General features: G+C 33.8%; 1 pseudogene; it reads right to left on the bottom strand.

Annotated features, from left to right (window-relative positions):
• Positions 1 to 2524: 2524 nt before the first annotated feature.
• LOC117022285 (elongation factor 1-alpha 1-like) lies at positions 2525 to 3616 on the bottom strand (annotated as a pseudogene).
• Between the last annotated feature and the right edge of the window lie 15482 nt (positions 3617 to 19098).

Below are 19098 nucleotides of genomic sequence, written 5' to 3'. Positions count from 1 at the left end.
AATTTCTTCAGGTCTTGAGGACAACTTTGAGGTCAGCTCCAGGGTCCAGGATTCAGAACTAGTTTCAAGGAGAGGTAGCCAAGGGGGTTGTCCTGCCTTAGGGCCCATGAGCTAAAAGAGAAATTAGATTAAAACAGCATCTTTAGCCTGCTGGGGTCTTAAACTTTGTGAGCATTAGTCAGAACCAGACTATTGACTTCCGCTACCTCAGGGACCTATGATCATCAAAGTGAGAGCCTAAGGTCAGGTCAGCAAAGTGTGCTGAGAGAGAGAAGGAAAAAAAAAAGATTGTTTTAAAACTACAGTTTAAGTCAAATTAGAATTCTGGGGACTGTTGCTTTCATTTTCTTTAAATTTCATTTTGGGTTGTTCATTTCTAGTATTTAGAAGTATGATTGATGTTGTATATTTATATGGTGTCCCATGGCATTGCGGATCTTTTTTTTTTTTTTTTTTTTTAATTTATTTTTAATTTATTGGGGTGACAGCGGATCTTATTCTTATAGTTTCATTGTAGATTCTTTGGAATTTTCTACATATTAGATTATGTTGCCTGTGAATAAATACAATTTTTCACTTCTTCCTTTTTCATGTGGATTTTACTTGTTTGTTTGTTTATTTATTGCCGATGTTTTAATCAGTGCAGGATGCAATAAGAAAAATACCATAAAATGGGTGGCTTAAACAACAATTTATTTCTCACAGTTCTGGAGGCTGGGAAGTCTAAGATCAAGACACTGGCAGATTAGGTCTGTTGAGGATCAGCTTCCCGGTTCACAGACAGCCATCTTCTCTCTATCTTCACATGGTAGAAAAGTAAGGTAGCTCTCTGAGATCTTTTTTATAAGGGCACTAATCCCAAAAAGCCCCACCTGCCAAAGAAAAAACAAAACAAAACAAAACTACTTCCAAATACTATCACATTGAACATTAAATTTCAACATAGGAATTTTGGGGGGACATCAACATTGGGTCTATAGCACCTGATTACCCTATAAAATGTTGCACAGAAGTGGTGAGAACAAATACCCCTGCCTTTTTCTTAGGGGAAAAGCATTCACTCTTTCATCATTAAGTATGTTGTTAGCTGTAGGTTTTTAATGAATTTCTTTTATCAGGTAGCAAAAGATTCCTTCTATTCCTGGCTCTTGAGAGGTTATTTTGTTTGTTTGTTTTTGTTTTTGTCATGAATGAAGTTTGTCAAGTGCTTTTCCTGCATCTATTAAGAAGATCATGTGTGTTTGGTTCTTAATTCTATTAAGATATGGCATTAATATCTAGGGATGCTAAACCAACCGTTCATTCCTTGCATTCCAGGTTTTAAATCCCACTTGGTCATTATGCTTTTAATATGTTCCTGGATTTGGTTTGCTAATATATTGTTGAGGACTTTTGTGTGTATATTCATGAGGGATATTGGTTTGTAGTTTTCTTGTGATATCATTGTCTGGCTTCGGTATCAGGATAATATTGGTTTTATAACATGAGTTGGAAAATATTCCCTTCTCTTCTGTCTTTGGGAAAAGTTTGGGAAGGACTGGTATTCTTTCTTCTTTAAATATTTGGTAGAATTCATCATTGAAGCCATCTAGCGTTGAGCTTTATTTTTGTGGGAAGATTTCGAATTACTTGTTCAATTTCTTTATTTGTTATAGATATATTCACATTTTCTATTTTTCTTTTCTTTTATTTAACTTCCAGTATCATTTATTTTTCCTGGAATCTGGATACAATTAACTATAGCAAGACAGTGCTCAGCATTATTTAAGCCTCAATATTATTTAGGTTCTTTGAACCACCTCAGTATTTGTAAATGTGAGAATTCACATCCCAATAACTAGAAAACTAAAATTTGACATACCAACAAATTTACTCAATATTGATATAACTACACAAAATTTTGTATGCAACATGTGGACTTTAATGTTACAAAATTTGGCCTTTGTAAATAGCTTACACGTGAACAAAGTTACTCTTTGCATATTGGTCCCAACCTATGAAGTGTTGCACCAACAGATTGCTTCCTATAGCTTTTTACTATGTAAATAGATGTTTCCTTCCCTTAAGATATGGTGAAAAAACCCAAAGTTCCCACCCAGAATAAAATGTTAACCCAGAATTATCAAATTCTAAAGTTTCAGCAATTGTAACACCAGAAATATGTTATGGGCAACTCTTATTTTTAAGTCTCTTACCTAAGTAGTACTATAGGAAGTTATTTGGTCTTAACCAAAAGAACACACAGGTATCTCGTTAAACTTTGTTTTAATGGGTCTCAAAATTCTGTGGCAAATTTTTTGTCAAGTTGTTTCCATTAAAAAGTAGTGATTTAAAAAACTAATAACCTAAAAACTGCCACAATAAAAAACCCCAAATGGTCCATAAAACATTCTCCTTTTCTTCTGAAGTTTGTATGATGCATTGTAATCATTAACCAATCTTTTACTATTAAACTTAAATGGCCAATTGAGACACCATTCTTCCACCACTGATTAAAATAGGTGACAGTTATTGGGGATAATATTCATTTAGACTCCTGAGCTTTCTGGACAGATTTGGTGACCTTGCCAGCTCCAGCTGCCTTCTTGTCCACTGCTTTGATGACACCCACAGCAACTGTCTGTCTCATGTCACAAACAGTAAAACGGTCCAGAGGAGGATACTCAGAAAGCCTCTCAACACACATGGGCTTACCAGGAAGCATATCAATGATTGCAGCATCACCAGATTTTAAAAACTTTGGGCCATCTTCCAGCTTTATCCTAGAATGATGGTCAATTTCCTTCAGCTCTGCAAATTTGCAAGCAATGAGTTGTGTGACAATGGAGCACAGGTGCGTATTGGCACTGATTTGGCCTGGATGGTTCAGGGTAATCACCTGAGCTGTGAAGCCAGCTGCTTCCATTGGTGGCTCACTTTTGCTGTCACCATCCACATTGCCATGACAAACATCTTGACATCGAAGCCCACATTGTCCCCAGGAAGACCTTCACTCAAAGCTTCATGGTGCATTTCAATAGACGTTACTTCAGTTGTAACGTTGACCGGAGCAAAGGTGACTACCATGCTGGGTTTGAGAACAGCAGTCTCCACTCGGCCCACAGGGACAGTACCAATACCAGCAATTTTGTAGACATCCTAGAGAGGCAGATGCAAAGGCTTGTCAGTTGGAACAGTTGGTGGCAGGATGCAATCCGGAGCTTGGTTCCACTGGCACTGCCATCTTTATGGGTGACTTTCCATCCCATGAACCAAGGCATGTTAGCACTTGGCTCCAGCATGTTGTCACCATTCCATCCAGAAATCAGCACAAGTGTTACTGTGTCAAGTTGTAGCCAATTTTCTCAATGTAGGTGCAGACTTCCTTATCGATTTCCTTATATCTCTTCTGGCTTTAAGGCTGCTCAGTAGAGTCCATTTTGTTAACACCAGCAATTAGTTGTAAGCCAGTATGCAAGCCAGAAGGGCATGCTCACAGGTCTGCCCATTCTGGGAGATACCTGCTTCACATTCACCAACACTAGCAGCAACAATCAGGATAGCAGTCAGCCTGAGATGTTTCTGTAATCATGTTTTTGATAAAGTCTCTGTGTCCTGGGGCATCAATGTTGCTCACATAATACTTGCTGGTCTTGAATTTGCACAGGGAGGTATCAATGGTGATCATACGCTCAGGTTCAGCTTTCAGTTTATCCAAGACCCAGGAATACTTGAAGGAGCCCTTTCCCATCTCAGCAGCCTCCTTCTCAAATATTTCTATGCTTCTTTGTCAATCCCATCACATTGTAGATCAAATGACCAGTAGTGGTAAACTTGCCAGAATCTACGTGTCCGGTTAGGACGATGTCGATATGAGTCTTTTCCTTTCCCATTTTGGCTTAGGTTTAGCGAGTTTTTTTGACACCTGTGTTCTGGCGCAAACCCACTAAAATAAAAGCCAGATATTCTATTTTTCTCGAGTCAAATTTAATTAACAGTATTTTTGTCTTTTTTTAGGAATCTGTTCATTTCATCTGAGTTGTCCAATTGGTTGGCATAGAGTTGTTGACAGTATTCCTTTATGATAATTTTAATTTCTGTAGCGATGTCCTCTCTTTCATTACTAATTTTGGTAATTTGTGTTTTCTCTTTTTTTTGGTCATCTTTTATTCTTTTCTAATATGGAGATTAAACTCATCTCATAAGATAAGCTGTGTTACTTCCTTTTCTATTTTCTGAATTTGTGAAGGTTTGTTATTACTTTTTAAATGTTTGGTCAAACTTATTAGGGAGGCCTCCTGGGTCTGGGCTTTTTTTGTGTGTGAAAATTTTTGATAACTGGTTTAATTTCTTGTTAGGTCTATTTAGTTTTTCTATTTCTTTCCGAATATACACATTGATAGCTATACATTTCCCTCTAAACATTGATTTTGCAACATCTCATAAATTGTGATATGTTGTGTTTTCATTTTTATTCAGCTCAGAATATTTTTTAATTTCCCTTTTAATTTCTTCTTTGATCCATAGGTTATTTAGAAGTATATTTTAAAATTTCTAAATACAGAGAGTGCCAAAAAAAAATGTATACAAATTTTAAGAAAGAAAAATTGTATTAAAATTGTAATAACATATACCGATAACAAAAGATGGATACCAAAGAAGTCACATTTGACTTCTGCAATTACAAGAGGTGCTCAAAGTGGTTACCATCAGCATCCAGACACTTCTGATTACGGTGAACTACACTGTCTGAACAACATTGCCCAAAGTGTCTACTTGTATACATTTTTTTGGCATCCCCAGTATTTGTATATTTCCCATTTTTTTCTTCTATTTTGATATCTAATTTAATTCCCTCATGGTCAGAGAACATATTTTGTATCCTTGTTGATTTTCTGTCCAGTTGCTCTGTCCATTATAATTCAGAGTGGAGTATTGAAGCCTCCACTATTATTCTTGAATTGTCTATTTCTTCCTTCAATTCTGTTATTTTTTGCTTCATATATTTTGGGGTTCTGTTGCTAGATGCTTATATGTTTATAATTGTTATGTCTCCCTGATGAATTGGCCCTTTTATTTGAAAATGTCACTCTTTATCTCTATTAATACTTTTGTCTTAAAGTCTATTCTGTCTGATATTAGTGTACTCATTACAGCGCTCTTATGATTATTAATTGCATGTGTATCTTTTTAAAATTTTTTAACTTCAAATTTATTTGTGTCTTTGAATCTAAAATGTGTTCTTTGTAGGCAGCACAGAGTTGGATCTCTCTCTCTCTCTCTTCATATCATTAGGATTTTGTTTAACCTTTGTTTGTAAAATATAAAAATTATTAATTTCAATGAAGATTAAATCAGACAGTTGGAAAGCTTATCAAAATATAGATTGGTGGGACCCACCTCCAGTGTTTCAGATTGAGTAGCTCTGATGTGGGCCTGACAATTTGCATTTCTAATAAATACCTGGTTATGGTAGCCATAGTTTGAAAATCAGTGAAATAAGAGAACTTTAAAACACCTAAAGCAGTTCTGAGTACTTCATTATTATTGCTTCTGTTCATTTCCTTTATTAGTCAAAGGTCATTTATTATTTGAATAACCTACTCTGTTGGGATACTTTTGGTGCTGGCTCTAATATATTGGTACTTATATTTTTCGGTCTATTAAAAATAAAAAATCCCACTTGTAAAACAATCAGGAACTTATCAATTTGCAAAAAAGAAAATTTATGAAAGAACGATATTTATCTTTTTTAGTATAAGAAATTCATGTAATTTGAGCTCTGTATTTCCTTATATCAGATTATATCACGAAAATTAACATTACAGAAGATAGAACAATGTATCATAAAACAGGATAACAGTATTTTCATTGTGGGGAAAATGATGGTGAATACTATATAAAAAGAGTAGTTTTAAAGGGTATCAATGGTGATATTATGGCAGATTTGATATTTTGATCTTTCAAAACTTTAAGAAATATCTTGAAATTAGTGTAAGTTATTTAGCATTTTATATAATGAACACACTTCTAAATACCTCTGAAGAATAATACATTTATATAAACTCACACCTTTTATAACCTAGAACTGGGCAACTTCCAAACCTTTATATGCAAGCTGTTTTCAAAGAAAAAGGTAAATCTCCCTTTAATCCAATGCTTTTGAAAGGTTATGAGTAGTTCGCCACTTAAAAAAAAAAAAAGAATAAATGAATGTCTTGGATTACTTTTTATCTTGTTACAAGTTGGTACAGCGCCTTGTCATTTTACTATTTTTATTCTAAATATCAACCTATAACTACAAGCTGATTCTGCAAGAGAACATTTTTTGCTGCTTGGTTTCTCAAATATAAAAATAAATCTAAAGGACAATATCAACATCTGTACTGTATGATGGCAATGCTTTTAATTTTAAAGGAGAATTTAACTCAAATTGAGGATATAATAATTTAGTTCCAATTTATGCCTTTAATATATATTTTTAGTAGACTCTTATTCCCAGGACTATTATTAGCATTACTAATGTTACTTGAAGATTTTTTTAGACGTTAAGCACACAGATTTCGGAGCTAGGACTGTGGGCTAATACCTTACACTATCATTTCCTAATCGTGTGGCTTTGGGTAATTAACCTATCGGTTCCTCATTTTCCTCTTATGTAAAAAATAAGGATAAAATAGAGCCTACCTTGTACAGTTGTTGTGAGGACAAATGAAGTGATGTATTTATACCAGTTAAAACTGTGTTTACCCCTTTGCAGGATTCTATAAGTCTTAGCTCTTATCCCTGCTGATGGAAGTAGCAGTACTAAGAGCACTACCTTATATTTGTCTAGTGCTTTAGACATTATGGGAAACTTTCACATGTAATACTGGTAGAAACCCTGTTGTAACTGATGCTGATGCCATTTGCGACTATGTATGCAGACTGCACTTGTGTTAACTTAAGTTGCTGTATTTGGCCATGACTATTTGTATAGTACAGTGCTGAAATGCCCACACCAGAGCAATCCTTCCTTTACCCGGAGGTTGCAGAGCAACTCCACACACTTCTGTCTGCCTCTCCCCTTCTCCTCCCTTATTTCAAACTTTTACTGAACTCTTTATTAAGAGCAAATTTTATTAAACACAAATACTGCATTAAAAATTCACTGATTCTTTCCATTTCATTTTCTCACTCATTCATGTCCAGAAAGGTGTGGAAGAAATGTATGCTAATGAATATCATTATAAGAGAGAGAAGAACTTTCCATTTAAGAAATATTGTTTCACACTTTATAAGCTACTGTGTAATCATAAGAGTGAGGTATCTTTTAGGAAGTCGAAGAAGGGGTATTTCCAAATTCACAAAAGTTTCATGGAACAGAGTATGGATGATTATTTATCTCCCTTGGAAATAAAGAAGCAGAAAACTTTCCAAATACATAAATGTCATATATCAATATTTTTCAAATCATTAAGATATTAACTTTGGAAGTGTATAATTTTCTTCATGGATTTACAGATATTTAAAGATATTTCACCCACATTTTGAACAATGGATGGTTAGATACGAAGTTAAGTGTGAACTGTAAGATTCAAACATATCACAGGAACATAACTACTTCATTTCCTTCAGCTGAACCTACAACTAGTCTCTATTACATTGACCATTGGATAATTATGTGAGAATTTTAATTTACAGTGCTACTTGATGTCCACTAGGGGGGACCAAACTATGAACAGAAGTATAGGCTTCCATTTCCCCAAGTGGCAAAAAACCCAATCCATTTCAGATTGTCCACCTGAAATTCACAAATTATTCTTCAAAGTTTCCTATTGCTAAAAGGCCAACTGTATCAGGATATATGAGCAAATCTATGGAAATATTGAGGAATCAATAGTAGATAAATAATATTTTAGAGTGGGCCAAAGTTTGCCTAGAGTCTTTGATAACTTGAAAATTTAGTTAATTCATAGGAAAACACTAAACTATTTTGAAAGTGTTCATCTTTAATAAATACCAAGTTGTACACTTGTAAGTTTTTTTAAAAAACACTTGACTCATTTGACAGGAGACAAAAGTGAATTTTGAAATATGACCCAATAATGTAGTAAGTTAATATACATGAAGAATATTCAGAAGTAAATTTCATGAAGAATTTTCAGAAGTAAATTCTCATGAAGACTATTCAGAAGTAAATTTTTTTGGAACCAGTCCAACTGTTATTTTTTCAGTGAATAACTAAAATCAAAAAGCCTGAAATTTGTTTATAATTTCGATTTTAAAATACCTATTTTGAAAATATTATTTTCCAAAATGAAGGCAATATGTACTTTAGAACTGTATGAATTTCAAGTTCAATATTTCTGTTATTACTTGAAATCTCTTATTTGTAAGATTTTCATGATAAGACACTATATATTTGCATACTGTTTTTTTTTTCTTTCTTAAAGCATTTCATGTTTTGGGAAACTTAATATTCCAAGAAAAATAAAAAAAATTTATTTAATGTAAGTATAATTTAATAAACTCATACTGCAATATTTTTCAAAATAAAAGGTAAGAACACTTACTTTATAGAACTATAGATTCAAAACAACTTTTTAAAAATATGAGCAGCTTGTATTTTATTGCCAAGTCTTAAAAAAAATCACACTTAACATGCAACATAAAAGCATGGCTTATTTAAAACAATGGCAACAATAACAACAAAACAGTTAAACCTCAAATATCTGTGTCACATCTATTTCTTTGCAAAATATAGGCAGGTACTGCAGAAACAAAATGACCACTAGATGCCACACTTCCTTTGCGGAGTAAAGCAGTACTTTGGCCTCTGGCAAGCTTTATGCAGATACTATTGTATCTGGTAACAGGACCCTAACTCAATTGCCTTTTTCCTACATTCTCTCTCTCGGATGCCCTCCCCCATTGATGTGCCTAATCATCCAAATTTGCCATCAGAGTGGTAGCTTGTAAAGTTTTATTGAAATCCTTTCTCAGGAGTATAGGGAGCTTATATTTATTGATTTTTAAAGATCAAGTCATTTTGGAGCTTTTTTTTTTGTGTGTGTGTCATCTAAAAGGTGGCTTCATCTAGCTTTTGTTTACTCAATTTTTTAAAATTACATGTTGTTTTTTCATATATGTCTATCCTCTGTTTCTCTTTTTTCACATTTATTCTGTTTCTCAATAAAAAAACAGGAAAAACATTTTTTTTCTAGAAATATAATCGTTATAATTAGCTTTTTAAAGAACTATATTGAATAAAACTGAATTATTTTTAGGGGCAATGATATTTTATTTTGTTTTCAGAGATTATTTAAACTGAAAAAACTAAAGATCTTTCAGTTTTCTTTGACATTTTGGCTGAATTCAATAATGACATGAATAGAATTCAGTGAGATCTGTAAGGCATTATCTTACAAGCTCCCACTCTATGCTGAGACTAACCTAACAGGACTACAGAGTATTCAGAGTACTTATACTCAGCTTGAGTCAAAGTACATGATGTACCTGTGAATTGTCAATTATAACATCTTTATGGGCATATAATCTGAGATTAGCATTTGGTGATGTAAAATAAATAACATACCTTAATCATGTGATAGTATGAGAATACTTCTCTGTCTTCCTCAAGATTACCAGTCACCTGAGCAATTCTTCTCTAGGACAATTATAACTTTATAGCATTGTGTTTTCCTCATTTTCAAAATCTTCTGAGGTTCTGATCATTATATCTGATTATTAAGGAATCTACAGTGAAATTTTAAAATCACACTTAAACTGACTTTATTTGCTGGAGTAAAATACCAGTTAGTGTGCAATTTTTTTTCTTTTCTAAATTGATGTGTTTAAGGATTAATTTTTAAATAAAAAATCACTCTCAATGTAACCTTTATGAAAGAGTCTCTCTCTCTCTCTCTCTCTCTCTCTCTCTCTCTCTCTCTCTCTCTTTAGGTAACTGATATAAAATTGACTAAATTTGCGGGCCAGTTTGTTGAAGAGAGTACTAAATTCTATAGGCAAGAAAAAAACCTCAACCAAACAAGTATCCAAACGAAACAATAACCAAACAAATCAATGAAACTGCTTTGAATTGCCAATCTAGAAAATCTGTACATCTGTAACAAGAAGTTATCAAAATAAATTGCTGTTGTTTCACATTTTTCCCTAGTAATTATTAAAGATTTCATTCACTGGGAAACATATACAATTTCTGTTAAGTTTCTAAAGGAAACCAGAGAAGACAGATCAACCAAAATGTGGCTTTGTAAAAGGGCTCACATAAACAAATCAAGATAACGATGTTTGACACTTGCTAAAAGCTGCTCTAAGAACAGTTGTTGATTCTAGTTTCTTTATGATTGTCTTTAAGAGCATTCAGTGAAAGCGTAAAGGATTATTTATAGGTGTAGGAAACCCAGAAACTAAACCTTCAAGAAGAATATTTTTTTCTCATCTGAATGGTGCCGCTGTGGTAAAGATACTATAAATTATTTCCATTGAATTCTGAGAGTATATAGACTCTGCCTTAATGACAAACTCTAACTTTAGCCCTCCCATTTTCTGAGGAAATTGTACCTGTATCAGAAATCACCTACAGTAAATTGCTAGGTGATAAACATAATTGAGCATCGAGAACATGGTTTGCATCATTCTAGACACTGTGGAGAGTAATAAATAAAATCCTGAAGAATTCCTTTTGCAGGTGTCAAACAAACAAACAAACAAAAAACGGATCCTCTTTAAAATGGAGCCAGAGCTGCCATGCCAGAGGAACTGCCTTGAATGTCTTATGCCTCAAATTTTTGGAATGTTATAACAGGGCAAAAGAACCTTTGGCCTGGGCTTAAAGTAACATTGTGCCCCCAAAGAACTATTTGCAAAGATAACAAGAAAGGAGTTATGACTACTGGACTGGAAATTAAAAACATTGTTTAGATTTAACATTATTGTATTATGTATGTTATGTGCACCAATAGAAATGCCTTCCTTCTATTGATGTAATTATTCCCCTTCCCTTTCTCATAAATACCCATCGCCTTTGTCTCCTAATTGGAACATTATTTGGGCCTCTGCCTGAATCAGTGCTTCCTGAGTAGCTATTCTTATTAATTCAAATAAATGCTTGATCTTGAATAAATGCGTGTTGCCTCTCACTTTGAACGGCCTTTTTATTTTTAGGTTAACACACAAAAAAGTTAGAGCTAAGCTAAACTAATGTATGTTGATGAAGATTGGAATGTATCCAGAGCTGGATCCTGCTAAAAATTAGATCAAGGGTGTAGCAAGGCAACATGGTGCCTCTTGGGGTGGAATGCTCTCCTTAGTGCATTCAGTAAGATCTTATAAATTTTAAACTCTAATACCAGAACATGTTCATTGTTCAAATCCTCAAACAATACAGAAGTAGTAAAATGATACACAGAAGGGTTCAAGGTAGAACGTAATAAGTTAGCATTGATATTTTTCTAGTGATGTAAGTGTATATTGTGGAAGGAATTTCTTAGTAATGATTTGAATAACTACAATTGTTAGAAGAATAATGCTTATTAACTACCTATTATGTATGCACACCCCCTTTCAGTCCTTGGAGTACAAAGGAAGACTGTAGAAACTCATAAAGGCCTTTATATCTCTCGGAGACAAGAAAGGCCTGAATCTTGAGTGCTCAAATGCCATTTTAGGTTTCTTAGGTCAGGGGATACCCTTCTCTGCTTTCTCTCTTCTCTGCTCAGACCCTCCCTCATCCCCTACCAGTCACTAGGATCAACCAAGAGACTATATATAATCTTCCTACAAAGTGGTGAAAAAACAGAAGAGTCTTTAGCAGATCACCCTTTCAGATTTGACTGATCCTCAAAGTTACCCTCAAAGATAAATTTCTCTTCCTTCCAATCTTCTGATTCCATGTCTACCTTGAAGTCTCCTTGGAGCATGTATTAGCATTAGGCAGCCGTGTCCAGGCTTAACTTCCGAAGAAGGCTTCTCTGTCCTGGCCGTAACAACAGGAACCACTGTGGATGAAGGGTGGGGCCCTGATAAGATGATCCTTGAAAGTACGTTTGTGCTAAGGTGCCAGCAAGCCCTTTACATCATGTATTTCTTATATTATTGTTCTTTACCCTTCATTAGTAAAGAAAATTAAATTGAATTTTTTATGTGACAGCCTTATGTTTTGTGCATATTATAGATACTATCATATTTATTGTTATAAGGATTTATTCTGAAAGTAAATTTTGTTTTAAAATTTTTTTACAGGTTATAAAAGTAGTACACAATTGTAAACAATCTAAATAAAAGAGATATATATTACACAGAAACCGAAAATATTTCTCTTCATTATGGTCCCTATTCAAAGGTAAATATTAACAATTTCATTCTTTGTAAATATACTATACATATATAAATTTTATCAAATTTCATGTTATGTATATTTTACTATAATATTATAGTAAATTGTAAATATATATTATGTAATATATATTATATGTAACATAAATTGTAAATATATGTAATTTAAATTATAAATATATCTACATAAATTTTATGTTATGTATATTTTGTTATGTATGTTTTACTACAATATTGCAGTAAAATAGGCACAATGTAAAATTCACCATTTTAGCCATTTTTAAGTGTATAATTTAGTGACATTAACTACATTCACATTGTTGTGCAAACATCACCACTATCCATCTTCAGAACTTTCAAATCATCCCATGCTAAAATTTTGTACCCATTAAATAACAACTCTCCAGTCTTCCCTCCTCCCAGACCCTGGAAACCACTGTTCTACTTTCTGTCTCTATGAATTTGATTCTAGGCACCTCATGTAAGGGAAATCATAACATGTTTGTCCTTTGGTATAGGGCTTATTTCACTTAGCATAATGTCTCAAGGTTCATGTTGTAGTGTGTATCAGATGTAAATACATTTTAAACCAACAAAAAAGAGAATATCTGACTCAAAATATTTTTTAAGGTGAGAACTTGCTGAGAAGGTAGCAGTTTAATTATATGACCTCTTCTGTTTCCTTCCAGACCTGTGATTCAATCATTATTGATTGTCTTTTACATTCTATTACAAATTGAATTGTGATGTAAAAGTAACTAGCACATGAACTTCTTAATAAACACTGCTTTTATAAATCCTAAGTTTAAAAGAGGAAATGTTAGATCACCAGTGAGAAAGGGCCCAAGTTCTGGGTCAAGATTTGCCAATCATTAATTGATCAATCTTAGACAGAAATGTGTATATGTGTATTTGGGTATCTGTTGTATATATATGAACATTATAAAGTGTTTATTATGAGCACATTAAATACTCCTGTTACAGTCTCCTATCATTTACCAAATTGTAATTATGTAGTAATTTCTGTGATTATTTTCTTTCTTCTGCTAGACTATGAGCTCTACGATGAGAAGGTAGATACCTGTTTTCTTTACTGCTGCATCCCTAAGCCTAGGGCAGTGCTTGTCACACAAAATTAATGCCAATCACTGAGATAAATGCTCTACGTATTTATCTCATTTAGTCCTCAAAATAATTCTGAAGTAGATATTATTATATCCATTTTATTTTACAGATGAGGAAACTAAGGATGCAGTAAGGTATATAATTTGTGTGATATTACGAGGTAACAGGTAGCAGAGGCTGATTCAAGCCTCGGCTTGGTTAACTCCAATGCTCCTTACTTCTTCTCTTTATTATGCTGTCTCAACTTTGAATTAGCACCATGTTGTGAACCTTCACCAAAATTTTAAGTATATTTTTTACACTAGACTTTGGGATATATTTTTGGACCATATTTTGATTAAATAGCCTATGTTGTTTTTGTAATTTTAAATATTTCAACAAATTAATAAAGCTACAATGAATATCAGCTGCTCAAGGAAAGTCCAAAACCTTTGTCAGTATTTTGGAATGTTGCCTTGTTTCCCAGTCTATTTGGAATTGCATATCAGTTAAACTGTCTCCAACTCTAAAGGGAATAATATCATTCATTTTCTAGAACAAAATATGATTCTGGGTCCTAAATATACGAGTATGATATAATCCTGTCAAAAATGGTGAGACATTGGTATGAGGATAGCTATATATCTTTATGTACAGAAAACCTATAAAATGAGAAGCATGCATGATCTTTATTTTGTCTTTCTCATTACTATTTATTCTGTTTAACTTTAATCATTTATTTATTTATCTCCCTCTCATTTATCTAATCTATGTATTTGTCATGTATCTTCTCCTTGATTTGAGATGACCTCAACAAAAACATTAAATATATAAAATTAAGAATTAAAACCAGCACTAGAAAAAAATGGATATAAATTTAAGAATAGAACAGAATCTCCATCCATTATGTACAGACAATAAAAGACCATTTAAATCTGGCTATAAGTTTCACGGCAGCCAAAGGAAAAGAGAGATAAAATCAATTTTATATTTCTAGAGTAAAAGAAAAAAAAAATCTTACTTCTCCAGGATAAACAAAATATTTCCTAGCAACTTTTCAAAGAAATACCTCACATGAGGCTCCTTAAAGAAATCATAGACTATAGACAAAAATTTCATTATTTGTACAAAATATGAAGAAATAGCTTTCAAAAGACTATATGAGGTGTGATTTAAAAAAAATGATAAATGCTTAAATTAAAAAAATTTTTTATTACAGTAAAACCATTAATCCCCCTCAAAATACTCCTCCTTGTTTTGAACACACTTATCCCATGTTCTTGCCTCTTTCTGAAACAGTTCTGGAAGTCGTCTTTCGTGAGTGTCTTTAGTTGTGCTGTTGTGGCTGCCTCGATGTCTCGAATCGATTCAAAACCTTTTCCTTTCAGGTCATTTTGACTTTGGGGAAGAGCCAGAAGTCTCATGGTGCCAGATCCAATGAATAAGTGGATGAGAACACACCATAATGTTTTTATTTAACAGAAATTGCCATATCAGAAGCGATGTGTGACATGGAGTGTTGTCATCATGGGAGGATTAAGTAGACACTCACGAAAGAGGAATTCAAGAACTTCTTCAGAAAGTGGCAAGAATGATGGGATAAGTGTGTTCTAAGCGAAGGGGATATTTTGAGGGAGATTATGGCAATGTATCTTTTAGAGTAATAAATTATTAAAATTTAAACATTTACCATATCTTTTGACCACACCTCATATCCTATATCATTTTTCATTAAAAGCAAATGACACAACATAAGAAGAGAAATAGTACAACTTGATAACTGTAATGTTAAGAAGATCAGGGCATAAAACATGTTTGATGCATGTATATTTATTTAGAGTATCATAATAATCAAAATTAGTGGTGCATTGTATGTACACAGAATTCTAAGATGGCCTGCAAGATTCTCGCACCCTGGTGTACACATTCTGAATAATTCTTTCCCCTGGTGTGTGTGAATGGCAATTTAAGATATGATGGGATGTCACTCTTGTGATTATACAACAGAAAGGATTTTGCAGATGTAATTAAGATTCCTAGTCAATTTAAGTTAATTACAAGAGGTTACTTGGGGGTGAGCCTGACCTAATCAGGTGAGCTCTTAAAAGAAATGAAGAGTTTTTCCTCCTGGCCTTGAAGAAGCAAACTGCCATGTTGTGGGGAGGGGCATATGTCAGGCCACCATGGTATGTCTCTAGAGGCTGAGAATGACTCCCCTTGACAACCAGCAAGAAAGTAGGACCTCAGTCCTGCAAAGGCAAGGAACTGAATTCTGCTAATAACCAATGAGCTTGGAAAAGGACTCTGAGTCTTAGATGAGATTACAGCCAATACCTGGATTTCAGTTTTGTGAGACTTTGAGAACCATCTGCGAAATGCTGGACTTCTAAACTATAGAAATGGTAAGAAGATAAATGTGTTTTTTAGAAGCTGTTAAGTTTGTGGCAATATGTAACACATGTGGCAATAGATTACAAATTTACCATGCTTGGGAAACTCACAGACCAATAAATATCCTCCAAATATTGGTCCCAAATTCATATTTTGGCAAAAAAGAAAATAATCCACGGTAACAACTATTATAGAAGTCGAAAACTGGTGGCTGTGGCCTGAATTAAGCTCTGGGTATATTTTGTTTAGCTTGCACTGTTAAACATTTTTTTTTAAATTCACTTTTCAACATTTTTAAATTGAGAATTGTGTATTTCTGGCTTCTCTTTAAAAACAAAAAGGAATATCGTGCCCCAATTCTACCTGGACATAATCAGCTTGATCAAGAAGTTAGTAAAAGTTTTCTCCCTCTAAATAGGATGTCTGCTTCCGTTTTGCTATATTCCCCTTCACTCTGTTTCTTACTGCACCAAGTTACTTCTCTAATTTCACTCATTTGCACCATCTGCCTGACTCCTGTATTATAAATAAAATAAATTACAAAACAAATATAATATAAAAGGAAAATATATGTTATATTTACAAAATAAATAAATTTATACACATATAAATATACAGTACATGTGTACTTACACATTGTTTAAAAAAATAATCCAATATGTTTTCCTTTATAAAAAACTCACTTCCTTCTCCTTCCCTTTTTCTCCTTCATTTCACAAAGATCTTTCTAATTTGGGGAAAAATTATTATTTTTATTCTTCAATTACAGTTGACATTAAATGTTATTTTATTAGATTCAGATATATAGCATAATGGTTAGAAATTTATATAACTTACAAAGTGATACCCCAATAAATCTGGCATCATACACAGATATTACTATATTGTTGACTATATTCCTATGCTGTAGTTTACATCTCTGTGACTATTTTGTACTTTTTTAAATTTATCTTTAAAAATATAGCTAACATTCAATATTAATTTCAGGTGTACATCACAGTTATTCAACGTTTATAAATCTAAAGAACTGCTCGCCATGATAAGTCCAGCAACCATCTGAAACCATACTATGCTATCATATTAGCGATTATATTCCCTGTGCTGTACATTGCATCCCCATTACTTATTTATTGTATATGTGGAAAATTGGCCTCTTATTCCCCTTCACCTCCCCCCCTTTTTAAATTTTTCAATTACAGTTGACATTCAATATTATTCTATATTAATTTCAGGTGTACAGCATAGTGGTTAGACATTATATAATTTCCGAAACGATACCCCTGTCTAGTCTAGTATCCACCTGAACTATACATAGTTATTGCCATATCATTGACTATATTCTTTATGCTATACCCTACATCCCCATAACTACTTTGGAACAGCAACCAATTTGTACTTCTTAATCCCTTCCCCTTTTTTCACCCACACCCACAACCTCCCTCCCATCTGGCAACCATCAAAATGTTTTCTGTATCTATGAGTTTGTTTTTGTTTTGTTTGTTAATTTTGTTCTTAGAGTCCACATATAAGCAGACACATTGCATCTGTTTTTCTCTGTCTGACACTCCACTCAGCACATTACACTCCAAGTCCATCCATACCGCTGCAGATGGCAAGAACCCATTCCCGTTCCTGGCCAAGTAATATTCCATGTTTATGTACTACCGTGTTTCCCGAAAATAAGACCAGGCCTTATATTAATTTTTGCTCCAAAAGATGCATTAGGGCTTATGTACAGGGGATGTCATCCTAAAAAATCATGCTAGGGCTTATTTTCCAGTTAGGTCTTATTTTTGGGGAAACACAGTACCTCCTCTTTATCCATTCATCCACTGACAGACATCCAGACTGCCTCCACATCTTGACCATTGTAAACAATGCTGCAATGAACATATGGATGCACACATCCCCTCAAAGTAGCATTTTGGGTTTCTTCGGATAAATACCCAGAAGTGAGATTTTTTTATCTGCTGTTATAGCCTTTGTTTTAAAGTCTATTTTGTCTGGTATAAGTATTGCTACCCCAGCTTTTAATTTTTTTTCATTTCCATTTCCATAAAATATCTTTTTCCTTTCCCTTTACTTTTCATCTGTGTGTATCTTTCAATCTGCAATGCTTCTCCTAGGCAGCCTATGTAAGGGTTTTGTTTTCTTATTCATTCAGCCCTCCTATGTCTTTTGACTGGACCATTTAATCCATTTACATTGAAAGTAATTGTTGATAGATATGTAGCTATTGTCATTTGATTATTCATAATTTAGATCTTTTTCTTTTTTTCATCTTAAAGAAGTGCCTCTAACATTCATTGTAATACTGGTTTGATGATGATAAACTCCTTTAGCTTTTTCTTGTCTGGGAAGATCTTTATCTGTTCTTCAATTTTAAATGATAGCCTTGCTGGGTAGAATAATCTTGGTTGTAGGTCCTTGCTTTTCATCACGTTGAATATTTTGTGCCAATCCCTTCTGGCCTGCAAAGTTTCTGTTGAGAAATCAGCTGACAATCTTATGGGAGCTGCCTTATAAGTTACTAGTTGCCTTTCTCTTGCTGCTTTTTAGATTCTCTCTTTGTCTTTAATTTTTGCCATTCTAATTATAATGTGTCTTGGTGTGGGCCTGCTTGAGTTCATCCTTTTTAGGACTCTCTGTGCTTCCTGGACTTTGATGTCTATTCTGTTCTCAAGGTTAGAAAGTTTTCAGTCATTATTTCTTCAAATACGTTCTCAATTCCCTGCTTTCTTTCTTCTTCTGGTACCCCTATGATGCGAATGTGGTTATGCTGATGTCCCAGAAGTCTCTGAAACTGTCCTCATTTTTTTGGATTGTTTTTTTCCTTTTGCTGTTCTGATTGGGTGTTTTCTGCTATGTTGTCTTCCAAATTGCTGATTTGATCCTCTGCTTCATCTCGTCTGCTGGCGATTCCTTCTAGTGCATTCTTTATTTCAGTTATTATATTCTTCACCTCTGACTGGTTCTTTATTATGGTTTCTATGTCCTTTTTTCTGCTTGTTGTCTCTCTGTTGAAGGTCTCACTATGTTCCTTGAGCATCCTTGTAACCAAAGATGCTCCGGTAAGTTGCTTGCCTCTATTTTGTTCTTTTTCTAGAATTTACTCCTGTTCTTTCATTTCAGATGTATTTCTTTGATTTCTAATTTTGGCTGCCTCTCTGTGTTTGTTTCAATGTATGAGGTAGACCTGCTATGTTTCCAAGTCTTGGCTGGGTGGCTTTATGTAGCAGGTGTCCTGTGGGATCCAGGGACACAGTCTGCCTGCCTGTTCACCTG

Source organism: Rhinolophus ferrumequinum, chromosome 5 (genome assembly GCF_004115265.2).
Source record: "Rhinolophus ferrumequinum isolate MPI-CBG mRhiFer1 chromosome 5, mRhiFer1_v1.p, whole genome shotgun sequence".
Lineage (NCBI taxonomy): Eukaryota > Metazoa > Chordata > Mammalia > Chiroptera > Rhinolophidae > Rhinolophus > Rhinolophus ferrumequinum.
Note: the sequence above shows the minus strand (reverse complement) of the source record. Positions and strands in the feature narration are given on the sequence as shown.